Raw genomic sequence first — 18,810 nt, 5'->3', positions numbered from 1 at the left:
GAGTTCCGCGCTATAAGAAAAAAAAAAGAATGTCCAGAGAATGGATGATATTTAAGGCCATGGGAGTGTATGTGGTCACTTAGTGAATGAAAAGAGAAAGAGATAAAAGGATAGAAGACCAGATCTGCAACATTTTCACACAGCCAAGATGAGGAGGATTGATAACCGAGACAAGGTGGAGTAGTCAGTGAAGTAAAGGCAAGATGAAGAAAGTGTCACAAACGTTAAATGTGGTTGCTTGTGTCACACACAATTTCCCAATAACATTGACAGTAGTTCTTTGATCTCGTCAGTTGGTCTTCCCAGGATACAAAGCCAGAATACTTGAACTTGTTTAGAAAAGTTGGATGCTCTCTTATAATTTGTCAGCCATCTTGCGGTTCCTATACCAGGAATATTCTCTTGAAGGTTAGACCACAATGCATGCTTCAGTGCTCAGGCTTCCCCAGCTTGAGCAACTGTGGCTGTATTTAGCTTTGACCCTTCTTTCATCTCAAATCCTTGTATTAGCTAAAACCAAGCTCTTATTCCTCATCACTGCCACCCATGGAGCAGAGCTAGACCTGTTATTCCCAGGAGACAAATAACAGAAATAAAGATTCTAGTTCATAAGTTTATAAATAACCAATTGTGGTGCTAAAGGCTAAATACATTTACACATGTGTAGTCACATTGCTTTTTGTTTGCCAACCTCATTTTATATAACCTGGACCAACAAAACCAACAAGAGAGGAAACACACAGGTATAAGGTCAATTCAAGGGTTCAACAAAGTGCTCAAAATGATAGAATCAGCAGATAAAATGCTTCACAGGTTGCTAAGATACCTTAATCTGGGAAAAGAATCAGAATTAAGTTTTTGTTAAGAGGTTTATCATTCCCTATCCTGATCCTTTGATAGAGATAGTCTATAGGAATCTTAGCTTTGCAATTATGTGGCCAGTGTAATTGGGAAAAAAGTTAGAAAAGGGGTTTGAACAGAAAGATAATAGTTTAAGAATTTGAGAAGTCACTTGGGGAGAGTTAGGTCATCCTGAAATTGCTTTAGGCAAGTGTAAGCTGTTTAGAAGATTTTCTCTTTGTGAAGGAAAAAAACTAAGCAATAATATTCTCCTCTGTGCTTCTGCACCTGATGGACTAGTACTGGTTGAGTAAAACAGTTCTAAAATCAATTAATTAAGAATAAAGTGATATTAATAAATCTTGCTTTCATTTACCCTTTATAAGGAATTCTGATTTTGTATGTTGTACATGCTGCTACTCCTTAGAGTGATTTAATTTGCTTTATACTTGGTAAAGGAAAAAGAGGCTATTTCAGTCCTCATTCATTCAAAGCAGTGTCAATAGAAAAAGTATGCAACCAAATTGCATACTTTGAAGATTTTTAAATAAATTTTCATAGACCTTTCAAAGAATTGTAAAACAAAGAACTCTCACACACCCTTTATTCAGATGTAATTATTTACGACTTCCCCCAGTTGCTAGGTATTTATTCTCTTTCTGTATTTCTCTCAATCCTTGGATAAGAGAGACTTGTCTCAATAGATGAATGAGAGAAAGAGACAGAAGGGACAGGTTTGAGTGTGTTTCTTTGTGAAAGGGAGTAATGTCTCTAATGCTTCATTGTATATTTCCTGAGAACAAAGACATTCTCATGCATAACCACAGCACAAAATTGACACATTTGACATTTATACGGTATTATGATCTAATCTAATCCACAGTCTACATTCAAAGTGCGTCAATTCTTCCAATAAAATACTACATATATAAAGATTTTAAGTTCTTACCAATCCAGGATCCATTCTAGGATGTCATTTTACCTTTAGGTATGATGTCTTTTTAATCTCTTTTAATCTGGAATATTCCCTCAGTCTTTATGTGTCATAAATGACCCTGACATTTTAGGCAAGGGTTTTTAATAACCATAGAGATGTATAATATATGAAATATAAATGGAGTTACATAGTTGTATCCATTGAGAAGGGCTGGAAATAATGATACTCAAATAACAAGGTGCACACATAGCACCCAGATCTTGGTTTCTAAATACCATTTCCTACTAAAAAGAACCAAAGTCCTTTAGAGAAATAAGTGATTATGATAGATACTGGAGCTTATATTCTACTGGAGTAGGAAAAATAAATAAGAAATAATGATATTACATAAGATAATTACAAACTTGAGAGGTGTTATAATGAAATTAAGATGACATGATAATAAGTGAGAGAGGTCAATTTTTGTTATAGTGGGTAGAGAAGGACTCCTTGAGTAAGTGTCATTTAAGTTGAAATCCAAAGAGAAATAAAAAGGTCAGCCATGTGAAGAATGTGAGGAAGAGAATTCTAGGCATAAGACAGAAAGTAAGAAGATCCTGATGCAGAAAGTGTTCGGTTTGATTACAGAAGAGAGGAAGCCACTATGGCAGGAGCGTGGCGTTGAGCACTACTGATGGAGTGCTGGGGACCCTGAGGAGACTGTGATGTTAGATTAGGTTGGAAGGAAAGACATGAGCTGTTCAACCAAGCAATTTGCATGCTATTCTTGGTGCAGTGGGAAAGTCTTGGAAAGATTTAATGTGCATAGTAACATGACTTGATTCATGAGTTACGAGATCACTTAGGCTGCTTTGTTGAAAATAAACTAGAAAGGGTGTGGGAATGGAAGCAAAGAGACCAGATAGGAGACTATTGCGAAAACTCTAGCCAGACATAATGGTGGCCTGCACAAGGATCGTGCCAACAGAAATTTAAAAAAAAAAAATTGATTTAGATTACATTTTGGGACTGCAAACACTAGGATTTATCTTAGATTAAAAGTGTAAAATGGCTGAGGATAAGGCTAAAGGGAGATGTCCAGGTTTCTGTCTGGGGATCAAACAAAGAAAAGAAAATGAACAGCTCCATTCTGAGTATAATTTTGAGATGTGGTTTAGACACCAAATGGAAAAATGAAATAGAGAAATTTACAAATTCTGAAGGTCCCATGGAATTTTCTTACCTTTTTTATGAGATTAAGATACAATACTTAAATTAGAACATCTGCACATTTCATCAAAAATGAAAAATTAAAGGAAATCTTAGTCACCTTCAGATTTTCTGCAAATTTAAATAGCAATATGTGCTTAGGCAAGATGAAATATTGAGATTACCTACAATGATTTAAGGGGGAAATTATGAGAAAAATTACTTTTCTAAGATGGTCTGAAGAGCGACAATTGAATAAAGGAGAATATAAGTTAAACATTAGGAATTTTCTGAGCAAGAGTAATTCAAATCAGGATATCTTTTAAGGGCTTATGAAAGCTCCTTCAACTGAGACATTAAAAATGAGACTATATAAAGCCTAGTTTTAAAAAGGAGAAAAAAATATATTACAAAGGAGATGAAATAAATGTTCTAATAATGTTTTTAAAAGTATTATTAGTATTTATGAAACCAAATCCAGTGAGTTAAATGTTTCACCCTTTCCAGGGTAACAATGATAGCTCTTTGTATAATTTCTTACAATTGGTGGAGGTGAAGTTAAATGGGCCAGTGTAATTTTTTTAAATGCCATTTCTGGAAGTTTTTATAATTCTGAGTAGAAAATATTAAACTACATATCTCACATAAAATGGGAATGTGCTAAAGAGAGGTAGGAAAAAATTAGTAATGCTCTGGGAAAAAAACAAACAAACTAGATTTGCCTCTGTTTGAGTGAAGCAAAAACAGATCTTAGAAGAGAATGTGGTAATATTTAGCAATTAATTTGATCTTAATTGAAAAGAATTCTTTAAAAAGAAAACTCCAATATACAGTGCATGTGAATATACTATATTCCTTTTTAGACTTATTTGAGAGACAGTGCACACGCACACATGAGCTGGGGGAGAGGCAGAGGAAGAGACTCTCAAGCAGATTCCCTGCTTGAGTGGGTAGCCTGATGCAGGGCTCCATCTCATGACCCATCCCTCATCATGACCTGAGCCAAAATCAAGAGTCAAGTGCTTAACCAACTGAGCCACCCAGGCGCCCTAATATGATGTATTCTTAAAAAAACGTATGCATTTCTTCCATTTTTAATTAGATGTTAGATGCTGAAATTATGTATATTTATTATTCTCTCAATAATTCTACTTCTATTGAAAAATTGTTTGGAATAAACTGTACACTTGATACAGAGAATTGGTAATCTTTTCTTTATTGTACAAGGCATTTAAAATATTTTTTCAGTGAAAATCATTTTAATATACCATTTCTATGAAAGCAGTGATTTCGATTAGAAATAAGTATGGCTTTATTTTTGTATTGATACCCCAATTTGTTTCCAAAATGATTTGAAGCAGAGGGTAGCATTATGAATCTAGGAAGCAAGGCATCTCTGCCATTATATAATATTCCACCTCAGCATAAGGAGAGATGTAAGAGCCGTTTAAATGCCATGAAGAAAAGCATGAGAAAAATCAATGCTGAAATGAGTAATTGAGTGATGTTTGCAGGGGCTGAGTAGGTCATCATTAGGCATGACACGATTGTAGCAAAATTCCAAGGGTTATCCAACCTAATGTACATGGCATCTAGTAAGACTAGACATTGCATTTGCTACTTAGATTTACATAGTGCTTTAAAGAATCAGAATACAGTCATCAGGCTGATACAGAGTGGGGGAAGACGGAATAATCAAACAGCAGATAATCCAGTGACAATGGGGGTGTTGGAATGCTATAAATATAAAATCTTCTTGAGAATCTCAGAAAATTGTTTAATGGGGGCACCTGGGTGGCATAGCAGGTTAAGCATCTGCCTCCGGCTCAGGTCATGACCCCAGGGTCCTGGAATCCAGCCCCGCATTGGGCTCCCTGCTCAGGGGGGGAGCCTGCTTCTCACTCTTCCTCCGCCTGCTGCCTCCCTACTTGTGCTCTCTCTGTCTCTCTGTGTCAAATAAATACAATCTTTAAAAAAAAAAAAAAAGAAAAGAAAATTGCCTATGACTATAAGGCCACAGACCTTATAAAATTGAACAAAAAGCAAAAAGAAACAACAAATAATGATACTTGAGAGAATTTCTATGTCACACACTTACAATACAAAGTTCTACCTCAAGAGTAAGATGTACAACCTTATTCAGCACACAGCTACTGGACAGCATCCCACGGGAGCATGGTGGTCGTTATCAAATCTTGTATCACAGTGGGGACCTCCATTTAGAGTGCTCCATCACACTAGAGCCTTTCTGAGAATAGACTTTCATCTTTCCTCTCTCCTTTTTTTAAGTTTTAAGGAAAAACTTTTTAAAAAGTCTTTTCTTCAGAATGCCTGGGTGACTCAGTGGTTGAGGTCTGTCTTCAGCTGAGGGCGTGATCCGGGGGTCCTGGGATCGAGTCCCACAACTGGGTTCCCCGCAGGGAGTCTGCTTCTCCCTCTGCCTGTGTCTTTGACTCTCTCCCTGTGTCTCTCATGAATAAATCAATAAAATCTTTAAAAAATAAATATAAATTAAAAATTATAAAATTAAAAGAAAATAAAAAGTCTTTTCTTCTTAACAATGTCGTTACAGCCAGAAAATGAAAAGCAGAGCAATCCCAAAGCATATTTCCCTAGTTCTATTTCAATCATATTATATCTACCTCTCTATTTTTAAACCATATCATCTTAGGAATAAATCCTACCTATGTAATAAATAAATAAACAAACAAGCAAATAAATAAATAAGAAAGGGAGGGAGGGAGGGAGGGAGGGAGGGAGAAGGAGAAGGAGGTAGGAAGGAAGAAAGGAAGAAACAAAAAACTTATAAAGGCTATGTTGAATATTTTTAGTAATGCAAAACCTGTGCCATGTTTGTAAGGCCAACTACCCCACTGATGAATAGCAATACTGATTAGGAAAAAACTGCCCGAGTGGTGTTCAAATGTCTCTCTCTGCAACTCTTGCCTATTGTTCCTAGTGCTTCCTCAGAGCACTTCAAGTAAGATGCCTAATCTCTTCTGTAGGATGAGTTCTTCATATATTTGAAGAGCGTTATTACATTTTCAGTCTTCACTTTTTTAGGTAAAATAGTCTCACCTTTAAAAAAAAAGATTTGATTTATTTATTTGAGAGAAAAAGAGAGCATGAGTAGAGAGAGGGGCAGAGGGAGAGGGAAAAGTAGACTTCCCTCTGAGCAGGGAGCCCAACGGGGGGCTCAATCCCAGGACCCCAGGATCATGACCTGAGCTGAAGTCAGATGCTTAACTGAGTTACCCAGATGCCCCCAAATAACCTCACCTTTTTAAGCCAATAGCATATTGATTCTAGACCCCTCAACCACTCAGAGAGTCTTTCCTTGGTACCCTCCCAAGGCTACATCTTGCTATAAACATGGGCTGAGAAAACTAATACATTGCACTCTATGTGTTTTCCCGTCATGTCTTTTAGGTGCTTTTCTCCACTTGATACCACATTACAACAACAACAAGGCAGCAATCGGACCCCTTTATTTTATCATATCAAACTCAATAATCATGGAGTTTCCAGTCAATGAGGAATCCCTGATTTCTTTTTTTGTGTCTTCTTAGTACACACATATCTTGCAACCTTTCTATAGCCATTCCATTTTCAAACTCACCTTCAGGTTTCTCTTTTTTCTTTCTTTCTTTCTTTCTTTCTTTTTCTTTCTTTCTTTCTTTCTTTCTTTCTTTCTTTCTTTCTTTTTCTTTCTTTCTTTCTTTCTTTCTTTCTTTCTTTCTTTCTTTCTTTCTTTCTTTCTTTCTTTCTTTCTTTCTTTCTTTCTTTCTTTCTTTCTTTCTTTCTTTCTTTCTTCTTTTCTTTTAAAGATTTTATTTATTTAAAAGAGAGAGAGAGAGCCAGAGGTCATGGGTAGGGCGGAGGGAAACAGCAGAGTGAGAGGGAGAAGCAGACTCCCTGCTGAGCAGGCCCCCCCCCTATGTGGGGCTCAATCCCAGGACCCCAGGAACATGACTCAAGCCAAAGGCAGATGCTTAACCCACTGAGCCACCCAGTCACCCCACTTTCAGGCCTTTACATTTGATACAGAAAATAGTTGTGTTTTTGTTTAATTCTAATTTGGTCTTCCAACACTATTCTTGTGTGTGTACCTGCTCTCTGGTACCATCTCTGTTTCTCAGTCTGGGGCCCTCCATAAATCGGAAAGGCACACCTTTACTGTTTGGGATGAGCTCTTTGCAGCCTAACACCGGGGGTTCCAATGCAGTATTGCCAGCCAGCTAGCATTCTCTTTCCTGCAGTTATATAAGGAACTGCATTGTCAGACAACTGTTATTATTGTTACATTTTCTATATGAAGAGCAATTAGCTTGCCACAGGTTGGGAAATGTATGTGCTTATCGAGGCCATGTACTTCATTGTTCTAATTATTTGAAAATTAGTGCAAACTGTTTCAGAATCTACATTTTCAGACTAGAACCAGATTTACCCAAAGTATTGCTCAGTCATTTGTCCCTGATTTCTAGATCCAACTAATGTTAGACAGACCTGAAATAAATTATTCTGGAGAGGTACTTACATCAATAAAAATGGGAATCATTTCCCAAAGCATTAGTACTGCACATCTTTTAAACTTCACTATAAGAAGAATCACAACTTGGATATGGAGAACTATAGAAAGTGTGAGTAAAATTGTTGTCATCCAGTAAAAATGTTTTTCCAGATAAAGTAACCTTTAAAAATCTTTTCAAACTTTGGAAGAAAGGTTACCTAAAGTCAGAAAAAAATCAGACTTTCTTTGGAATGAATTTGATTTATGAATGTTATTCTAATAATTAATTGTGTTGCCTTCTAACCTAAAGGGCCTGAAAATGGAAATCTGAAAGTCACATTCTATTTCCTGTTCAAATATTATTTTCTACTGGACCCTGGCCAAAAATTAATTACAGCTTAAATATAGTTAATTTATTTCTACCTACCTCAAGGTATGTTAGAGTAATTAGTGGGGGTTAAAAGATTAAATCGATCAGAAAAGTATTATAAAGATTATGTTTTATGTGTTCTTATTATCATACATTGAAACCGTATTTGTGCATTTTTATAAATTATATTTATTTATATTTCTAAATTATCCACATTTCATAGGATTTAGAATATGATTTTTATATTCTAAAAATAATTCCTGATGAAAACACTGAGTAAATTCAACCTTAAGACAAGTCAAAAAAATACAATCTACATTTTATCATTTGTTATTTGAGCAGTTGTAGTAAAATCACCAGAGAGGAATCTGTAGTTGCAACCATCCACTGTATTTTCAAGATGCTCAGCAACCACGAAATGAATTTCACATCAAGACCATAATGAGAAAAAAGATTCCTGAATAATTTCCTATTTCTCGAATTGGATATGAATGAACAGAGAAGGCAGATCGTTTCTAAAAACAACATCTCATCCAATGGACTGAATCTTTACAATCTTTGCATTAGAAGCCAACATTTGAAAAACATATGCAATCATTTTGACATGTCCGGGCAATACTTATTTTGCGTATAGTTCATTTCTTTCAGACAACAACAAACTCTTGTTTAGTTTAGTTTTGTTTGTTTCACAAATTGAGTAATAATAGCAGCCTTCCCAAATGAATAATAGCAACCTTCTCGACTGCTCTTATGAACTTGTTTCCAGAAAAAAATGGCATTTTGTTATCCCTTTAACATCTTCCAGCAGGTCATATATAATTATAGCTATTAACTCTGTGGCCATCCACCAATATTTTTTTCTTATGACAACCCTCCCATCGGTTAAATAAAAAATTTCACTTTTTAAGTTGTTCATAATGTTGGTATTGGACTTAACACTTTGTTTATGGTTAGTTGTCAATATATCTGTCTTTCCTGATAGGTTGGAATCCAATTGCCTATCTTATTACTGAGAGCGTGTCATTTAACTCTTTTAAGCCTCATGTTTTCTTATAGAATGTGGGTATAATGATGACATGCCCTTCAGAGGGATAAAAACACCATTGGATTAAATAATAAATATGAAGTGTTCATGACAGTGCCTGACATACAATAAACGCTCAATGCACATTTATTATTACCTGTAAAATACCTACCGTACTTGGCGCAGAGTAGACAATCAATAAATTCGAATTCAGTCCATCCTTACCATTCCTACCTTACTTTGTATCCCTTCAGGATTTATGGATTCAGTTAGTACTTAGTATACCACACTTATTTGTACTACTTTACATGAAGGTTTCCTAATACATGGTGGTTCTCTAGTGTGTTCTTCTTTATATAAAAAATAAATTATGTGGTAATGTAAGTTTGGTAAATGCAGGACAAATTTAAAGAGAGCTCTCAATTTCATTAATACGTTAATGGACATCACAAATCTCCAGAGCAGCTATGCAGCTTTCTTGATATCGACTTGACCAATTTCCACTTCCACTACCCTTCTTCAAAACAGTCTCTCCAATGTGGCCCTATAATTTTTATCTGCTTGCTTAGTTTTTAATGCCTTGAGACATTAGTTACATGTAGGTTCATCAAGGGCAGTGATTGGATCTCTGATTGCCTTTCCATCTTTTTATAGCATGGCATCTGAGTTGGCGATGACGGGGATTTTATCTTTAAACAGCAGCCTGGCTTGCATATTGACACTATTGACTGATTCAGCTACCCCTTCTCACCTGCTTCTTAGAACTAGTGATTGCAGGAGTCCCCTAAATGTAGGACCCCTGCTACTATTCCCCATATCTGTGTGTCTCTCTGCCACTGAGTTGTTAGGGCAGAAATCTTTATCCATGAAGAAAATCACTGCTCCTCTTCTCTTTCTTTCCCATGCTCCAGACCAAAAGTGCTAGGCTCTTTTCTAGTCAAGTCCCCAATTGGAAGATCAGGTTTTGTGTAAGGAAATCTAACATGACAGAAATCCTATGAGATTTCCTCCAGAAATTCCTAAGTAGGTGATCCATCAAGGCTGGAATTTTCTACAAGAATCAGATATTACCGGGTCTCACTAGGGATTTAAATGGCCCCAAATGACAGCAAAACCTAAATCCCTTGAGGGCTCCTAAAGAATAGGTTTATGAAGAACTGGAGTGAAATATCTAGGTCTACAAAAAACCTTGAGTCACACTTTTAAAATTTCCGCACTATCAGTCTTGCATATAGGAACAATAGAAATCTATTGACAAAAGTAGTATATGGGAGTACATTTAGGGGAAAGAGCATTGTATCTCTTTGTCATTAGAACATTTCATATTAGGATGCTCATTACACTTCTATATGTATTACATAGTATTGCAAGTGATATTGATGCGAATATACAGATCCTTTATGCTCACATAGAGCTACTATCAAAAGAATACCTTGAGGAAGACATTTTCTAATAACTCTCAGCCCAGCGATTTTGTTAGTATGGAGTATAATATGAGGGGGAAAAGATGCTTTCCTTTAACATATCTGTATTTTTTTTAAAGAGTTTATTTAGTTATGTATGAGAGACACAGAAAGACAGAGACACAGGCAGACAGAGAAGCAGCCTTCCTGTGGGGAACCCAAGGCGGGACTCGATCCCAAGACCCCAGGATCACGCCCTGAGCAGAAGGCAAATGCTCAACTGCTGAGCCACCCAACATCTCTGTATTTTATTTGAGATGTAAACGCAAAAAATAAATTAGTCTGACATTCAGACTAAAGAATGCACTGGTTCTTGAGATTAAAACTATGATATTTCTGGGTAAAACTATAATATTTCTGATAAACTTTGTTGCCAAAGAGCTCTCTGCCACTTTGCCTCCTTCACCTCCCATTGTATCCAGTAATTATTGTAGGCCTTGCTGAGCTATGGCACTGGGTGCTTACCAGCAGCACGGGGCTGCAAAGAAGATCACAGTCCTTAATTTTGTAGTAACCACACTGTTACTAAAGATGAGGTTCAAGGAGAAGAGTGAATTTTCTGAAGGAGTTTCTGCCTTGAGAGCTACTATTGCTCATGCTCACAATGTCACCCTAAGGTGAATTTTTTGGAGAGGGTATCATGCTGACACCAAGCTTTCACCATTTTACTAAGTTTCATCAGAGACAAACAGCACTTTAAGTCCTGTGTTTTAAAGACTTTATTTTTTTAAATATTAGTGCATATAAGCCTTCATCTGTTTTCCAGAGTAGTAGCATCTTTGCTATTACGTACAGCTTCCATGCAATACTTCAGCTCAGATCTTACACGTGGCAAGAAGGAAATGTGTGGTTTGTATGGATCACTCTATTAAAGAAAAAAAAAATAGAACATTCTTCTTCCAGAATTTGCCTGTTCAAAATAGAACCTGCAAGCCAATGGCCACAATATTTGATTCCAAGCCTGCTTGCCCAGGGTCATCTGTTTGAAGAAGGTGTTACGTCTGCACAAGGACCTCCTGTTTCTGTGATCAGGTGAAAATCATATCAGGAACGTGTTAGGTACTGCTTCATTTATTTAAGAAAGAAAATTAGCTTAGATTCAGCACATTTGCCATAAATTATAGTTTCTGAGTAGATAAAATTAATTGAGGAGATATATGCGAACTAAAATGCGTTCCCTAGGGACGCCTGGGTGGCTCAGTGGTTGAGCATCTGACTTTGGCTCAGGTCGTGATCCTGGGATCTTGGGATCGAGTCCCACATCAAGCTCCCCTCAGGGAGCGTCCTTCTTCCTCTGCCTGTGTCTCTGCCTCTCTCTCTGTGTCTCTCGTGAATAAATAAATAAAATCTTAAAAATAAATAAAAAACGTTTCCAAGAAGTTCCCAAATTCTGTTTCTGACCATTTAAAAAAGGAATATAGGGTTTGTATTAAGCCCTCCATCAGGAAAAGTAAAATAAAAATACTAACATCTACTGTTGGTGTTGCTGTGGGAACACCTTTATTTTTATTTCATAGAGGAGTAAATAGTCACATAAAGTATTCATTAATAGCCAGGAAACAAATCAGACTTTCCCTTAGGCAGCCTTAACTAATGCACTCATCCTTATTAGGGAGGGTTTTAATTGAGCAATATTTCAAAAATCAGAACAAACTTAAATATATTTCTCTTTTCATTCTATCCTAATTTGGTACTCAAATCCACCATGATGGTTCATTTAGACCAATACATTATAACTATTAATATTTGGATAAATCTTTTACACACTCAAAAGTCTTCCTCTTTATTGTCTTACTGAACTGCTTTGCAAGATTTTTTTTCTTTTGCTCTTAAATGTATCAGAATCATGAGAAATCAGAACAATAAGAATATACCTATAAATGTAAATACACAAAGATAATACATACATGAATATGCATATATAACACCTAAAAGACATAAAGATAATATATATACCATGTATATGTGTGTATGTATATGCATTTGTAAGGTTCTACAGGAGATAAATGTATAATAAGATATTCCGGTAAAATTATTTTTTAACCGCCTTAACTTTTAAAATTTTTTAAATTCTAATTTTTATTTTGAAGTACTGTAAAACTTGAGAAAAGTTGCAGTGACCATGCCTGTTCATATTACTGTCGGTGTCAGCGTACTTACTTGCTCACATATTACACACCCAAAACACCCATAGTGCCATCAAATCCTTGGCCCCGTCCCCTGAATGTAGTAACTGCACTGGCCAAATCCTTTACCCAGACCAAGGGAACTGAAAAGGACCAGATTAACTTTTTTCATAATTTGAATTTTATTAAGGAATGCCAGAAGTTGCCAAATGAGTCTTTTGCTCCAAGACAAGATTGTGCAACCCCCATTTCACCCATCCTTTCTTTTCCTGTAAAGTTCTAAGAAAGAATCCTCACCAGAATTTCATCCAGATTACCAGCTCTAGATTTTTTTTTTTTTTTTTCAAAAGAAGCACCATGAAGTTTGTGAAGTTTTAAATGACAAATTCTATTTCTGGTCTTCTTTCACAATCAGTAACTGTAGCAAACACTGGAAGAAAAAAAAAACAATAACATGAGAAAAATATGAGAAAAATCAATTTTATCTCTGCAATTACAGGAAATAAACTCTATGGAATATTATTCTTGATTGGATTGGATCTGAATCATCAAATGAAAGACATTTTATCCATTTGGCTTATTCATAGAATGTCCTTTATTACATTATATAGTAAACTGGAAGATATTGGGTGAGTCATTTAACTACTCACCAAGGCTCATTTAGTAAAAGACCACCTCTGGTGCTCTATAAGTTATGATAGAGGCTGAGAGAAGAAAATGTATTTTCTAGCTATTATCAATATTAGTCACAATGCCTTCTTTTGTTGTGCTAAGGAAGATATTTTGTATAAAAATCAAAGAAGCCAGTGACCTATGAGGTAAATGATTTGCCTAATGTCAGAGAAGCTGAGCAACAGAGGTAGATCAAACCGGTGGAACACATCACTTCCATAAATGCATATAATTGATAAGAGGGTTCCTAATCCCCTTGGCACACAGGAAGACATTACTTATATGTCTTATTTAGTGAAAAGGGATGTAAAGCTTCAGTTTTGTTTTGTTTTGTTTTGTTTGTTTTGTTTCTATCTCCCTACTTTGGTAAATGGGCACATTTGAATTAAATAGAATACCTTAGTATCCACAGAAACCTGCCAGGAATAATGGGAAAGGACTACCAAGATTAGTATGTTCTTTCGTGAATAGGGAGGAATGAAGTAAAGTGTTCAGCTACTCAGAAACTGTATCCTAAATGTAGGAAATCATGTTTGTCCCCAAATAAAGTCATATGATAAACACATGTGCTTGTAAAACAGCCCAGTCCAAACCACGTACTGAAGTGAAAAGAGAGTTGAAGATGTATTTTATTTGATGAGCCATATACAAATCTTAGTATATGTTCACAACCTCATTAAATAAATGCAGCTCCCTTGGAACAAACCAAACATGGTCACAAACTTCCTGAGCCTATTTTGGGAAACAGAACTGCTGGGCAAGTTAAGTTTCAGGCCACAGACCAACCACAAGAGCCACAAGTATGGCTGGGTGGATAAATTTGGAAACCCATAGTGCAGAGCCTGGGATATTCCTTGGAGGGGGTGGGGGCAGACCAGTGAGCAGTTATTCAGGGAATTACCATATTTGTTCATATACAACGTATTTGAAAAGTGGAAGCTATTAAGTTGACACTGCTTCTTGTTCTATATCCTAATTTCACCTGTGGTTGAAAACTAATACTGTAAAATTTGGCTGGCTGGGTGGAACAAATAGATTTCAGCTCTGCAAATACACACACACACACAGCACACGGAAAATGTGTCTATTTCTAAATAGGATACTCATTTGTGACCTATTATTATAGGTCAAATATATTTTAACAGCCTGGCATTTTTTAAAGTTTCAGATCAGATTTTCTCCAAGTGTCCAAGGACCTCTGTGGTATATAGACATATTCTTGGGGATTCAAGTAGTCTCTTAATTTTTTCCAATGTTAGGTTTTCACTGCTCTGATAACCTTTAGAAACTTTCTACAGCATATTCTGGATCATCTGGAGAATCCCAAACTGCCATTTGATTTGTGCTTACAAACAAATTGATGCCACATGGTATTTCCAAAGGGGGAAAAATGGCTTTAATATATAAACCATGCATTCACCCTCCAAATGAAGGCCAAATGCTGTCATGATTTACTGTACAAAAGAAGTTTTCACAGCAGTTCCCAAAGGGCAAATCGGGGTGAACTGAATCATCACATAACACATGGTAATGTAGACCTCGCAGTCCCAGCCACAGGGAAGGCTGTAAAGGCAATTCTTTGTGCCAGGACCTCTGGCTTCCACTTCCATAGCATATTTGGAGCATGCTTGAAGGGTATAGGGAATTCAGAGATGGTCCCCAGGAGCAGCATCCTGTAGGAAGTGTTTCGTAGAAGGCTTTTGTGGAGCACATGTAATGGGGGCATACAGAGAAGCTCACCTTTAAGCATAGTACAGAACTATGGAAGAGCAAATTTGGGCAAAAATAACTAAAATGAAAGAAATATCCTTGACAGAGGCTTTGTCATGCAAATTAGGTCTATTTAAAAAATTCAATGTGCAGCAATTATAGATTAAAAGGCTGAGAACTTTCTGGAAGCATGTATCCCATGCTATTACACTCGATGAAGTTTAAGCACAGTTGTAAGACAGGCTGTAAATGTTGGTGAAACATGGTCCCTACCCTTAGGGTACTTACATTTTAAGGAAGAAGACAGTCTCCTAAAGAACTAATTTCAGTATAATTTGGATGCTATGGTAGAAAGAGAATAACCCTTTTCTAGCCTGATACAAAAGAAGAACCAAATAATCAGGAAGCAAAGCAGGCTCCTATGGATGTGCATCAGAAAGAGAAGTAGAGTCACAGAATTTGAGAGATTAAAAAGAAGAGCTCAGACCCAAGGCCCACAGAAGAGGCACTGTCCTAATGAGAAAGGATTAGTTCTTCTGCTAGAAACACCAACACGCATTGTACAGAAGTAATATTTCAGGTCACTACACTTTCTTGGCACATTATACTTAATTCAGAGTCTGAGAGTCATCTTCTCAACTCATCCAGCTGTTCTTCTTTCAAAATCACAAAGTATACCAATAACACATTCTTTAAAAGTGGCAACAAACAATCCAAGCATCCAAGGGTATTTCTAGTTATTTCAAAGGGCATTGCAAAATCTAAATATAATTTTCACTCTTCAAAATTAAAAAAAAATGATATTTGTACGGGAGAATTATTTTTAATTCAAGATACACCTTATTATGTCTTTAAAAATGGACAAAAAGTGGTGCCTTCTAAAGTTACCTCAAGAATCAGAACAATCAGATCAAAATTGTGCTAAACCTGTGAGAGGTGTATAGCTATTGGTGTAGCCCAGATTGCCAGACATATCTCCAAGAAATGCATTTCAGTTTTCATTCTCATTCAAGAGTAACTTATAAATAGTAAGGGCTAAAGAAAAGTCTTCTGTCTCTGTTGCTTTAAGGTCAATGCCACAAATCAGCCTGGAAAGCCAAAATCCAAAGGGTCCAAAGAGCCCCTCATAGTTTGGATGCTGAAAGCCTATAGATCACAAAAGCAAGTTGCAACGCAAAACTGAAAGGTTGCAAGCTTCAGAGTGAATTCTAAGAAATGAGATCTTGAACTGAAACTCTAGAATCTGATGAAGTTCAATAGCTAAGTATCTGACTTAATTTCAATAAATTGGAAACTGTGAACTTACTTACAATAGTAACTATTCTCCTCCCCAGCCCAACCCAAACTCCTGGGATTCTCTTGTTAATTTAGACACAGAGAATCATGTGATAAAATCCCAGAAAAGATAAATGTGTAACATAAAAAGATCAGCAGTTTATGTTGGTGCCGGGGAAGAATTTTGCCTTCTGGATGGTTATCCAAACCAAATTCTGGACCCTTGGAGAATGTTTTGCTTTATTTATTGTTCTGCAATATTGCCTGCCTTTTTCCAGTGTTTTTTGTACTTAGGAAATATTTTGTGCATGTCCCTTTTTTGCAGCACAGCTGCTGATTTCAGTGAAAAATGGATGGTGGGGTATTTATTCAGGTATATATTTTTCTTTTCATTTTGCATTCTTTAACAATAAAAACCTTATAACTTCATTCCCCCAGGTAGTGATAGAAGTCAGGCAGAAATTATTTAAAGGAAAAGAAATGAGATTAATATTTTAGTTTGAATGGCAAAAACAGAGGGAACCTAGGCAGTATAAAAGGGTCATGAATTCACAGGCAAGATTATCTGTAATGTTTTATCTTCATAAACATAACTGAAAAAATAATTTAGAATTCAGTTTTAATTTGAAATAAATATGTAACTTACTAAAACTAAATTGCTTAAAACAAAATTAAAAATTATCCATTAGATATTTTTACTTTCTTTGTCTTTTAGTCATCTTACCTCTTTCTTGGAATCTCATTCTGTAAGCATGTTTTATTAATGATCTATTAATAAGCATTCACTTAAAACATGACTGATTAAAAAGTAGACCTGATTTTAAGTAAGTGTTCTGAAAATGTTTCATTTATTGAATTCATTGAGGTTTAAGTTCCCATTTGTATAGCTAGAGGGTAAATTACAGATACTCATGCTTGTTTTATCATTATAATGAAAGCATTACTCATATTTGCAACACTAATTAAAATTCTGCTCTGACCCCTATAAATTCAGCCTCTCCCTCAAATAGATTATTTTCAAATCTTTATATAAACTTTACTATATATGGGTATGATAATGAAAGTATCCATCTTTAATAGAACATAATCAAGGTTAAGAGAAAGTAAAAATTAGGTTCAGACTTTTTAATACTGCAGGGTACATTTTTAGTACCCTACAGAGAGAATTAGTCACACGACTCCCATTAACTTTAATGGAACCTGTATGGGCAAATTGTATGCTGACATTCTTAGGAAGTTAAACATCAGTAGAGTTCACTAGTTTCATTTTTCCTCTTTGGAACTTTAGTTTTGACTACTTTTATTTTCTAATGGTCTAAAGGGAAGACATATCGATAAAAATGATTAACATAGATGGTTTTCCAAATTTCAGAAGCCCACATTTTTGTACATTTGCCCAAAAGTTAGAAATCTGCAAACAATGCTTACTAGCATTTGAGACTCAATTAGCAAGTAAATTCCACTAACTGAAGAACATCGTTTTTAATATGAACATCATAGTGTTCTTTAAATGAGAATATATAGCACTTGTTTCCCCTAGTGCTTAGTCACTTTTCACATTCCTCTTTGCAATTACAGTGAAAATCAAAGATTTTACAAACATTTTCAATAAATATTAAAATTTATTTTACCTTTATATCAACCTAGTAAGTGTTTATGTTTGAAACGAAATATATTTGGAATCTTATATATTGGTCTATTAAAATATTGTTTACAGTACTTAGACGCTCTTGCAAAAGAAATATATGGACAATTAGAAATTAAAACATCATCATAGGGGCAAAAGGAACCTAACTCTTTTTCACCACTTTCAGTAATATCTTTCCACAATTATAAATTCAATCACCTGACCATTCAGTGAAGTTATGATCAGTTAACTTATTATGATTAGTTATGATCATTCAAAAGCATTTAGTATAATATTGAATTTACATTCATCACACAGAATACAAAAAGAGATAAAAGAAGATTCCTCTAATGTGAACTCATCCAAGATGTTCAAAGCACCACTAAATTTGGAAACAACTAGGTATCTCTCAATGTTCTCTTTTCTCTCTCTAATAGATTTGCCTAAATTTAGAATTTTGTAGAAATTCATCATTTAAAACATTTACCTAATTGTTTTTTAAAGAAACCTCAGTGTGAACTTAGGAGAATCTTTCATTTTTACCTTACTTAGGCATCTAAATAACCAACACTGGATTCATCAGACCAAAAACATGGTTTAATCAGGAGCAACAAGCAGACATTAAAAAGAGTATTGATAATTAACAACATAAATAATTTCATCTTGGATAAATGTTCCATAAACAAAAATAAATGTTGGTCAAATGAAATCCATTACATAATTGAAGTTTTCTGTAAAAGCATGAGTTGGTTATCATGTGAACCTTTGAATCTCGCATGCCATCAATGAATATTAGTGCTGCAAAAAACATTAGCCATCTAGTCTATACCATCATTTGTTTTCTACTTAAGTAGGCTCTAAGCCCAACTTAGGGCTCAAACTCATGATCCCAAGATCAAGAGTAACATGCTTTACCCACTGACCCAGCCAGGCACATTATGGCTATGGCACAATATTAAAAGTGAAAAAAATGAGCCTCCAACAGGTGATTATCCTAAGGTCTTCCAGCTCCTTAGTTGCAAGCAAAATAAGAATCAAAATCTCTTGACTCCTCATTCATTCATTGAA

At 35.5% G+C, this 18,810-nt stretch overlaps 1 long non-coding RNA gene across 1 annotated transcript in view; it reads right to left on the bottom strand.

Moving 5' to 3' along the window:
• Nucleotides 1-12,621: 12,621 nt before the first annotated feature.
• Nucleotides 12,622-18,810, bottom strand: part of LOC121498888 — a 45,160-nt gene continuing 38,971 nt past the window's right edge. Inside the window, exon 6 of the long non-coding RNA XR_005989940.1 lies at nt 12,622-12,888. This is a non-coding gene — a long non-coding RNA (uncharacterized LOC121498888). The remainder of the gene's footprint in view (nt 12,889-18,810) is intronic.

This window comes from Vulpes lagopus, chromosome 9 (assembly GCF_018345385.1).
Source record: "Vulpes lagopus strain Blue_001 chromosome 9, ASM1834538v1, whole genome shotgun sequence".
Lineage (NCBI taxonomy): Eukaryota > Metazoa > Chordata > Mammalia > Carnivora > Canidae > Vulpes > Vulpes lagopus.
The sequence above is the reverse complement of the archived record's forward strand: the minus strand, read 5'-3'. Positions and strand labels throughout refer to the sequence as shown.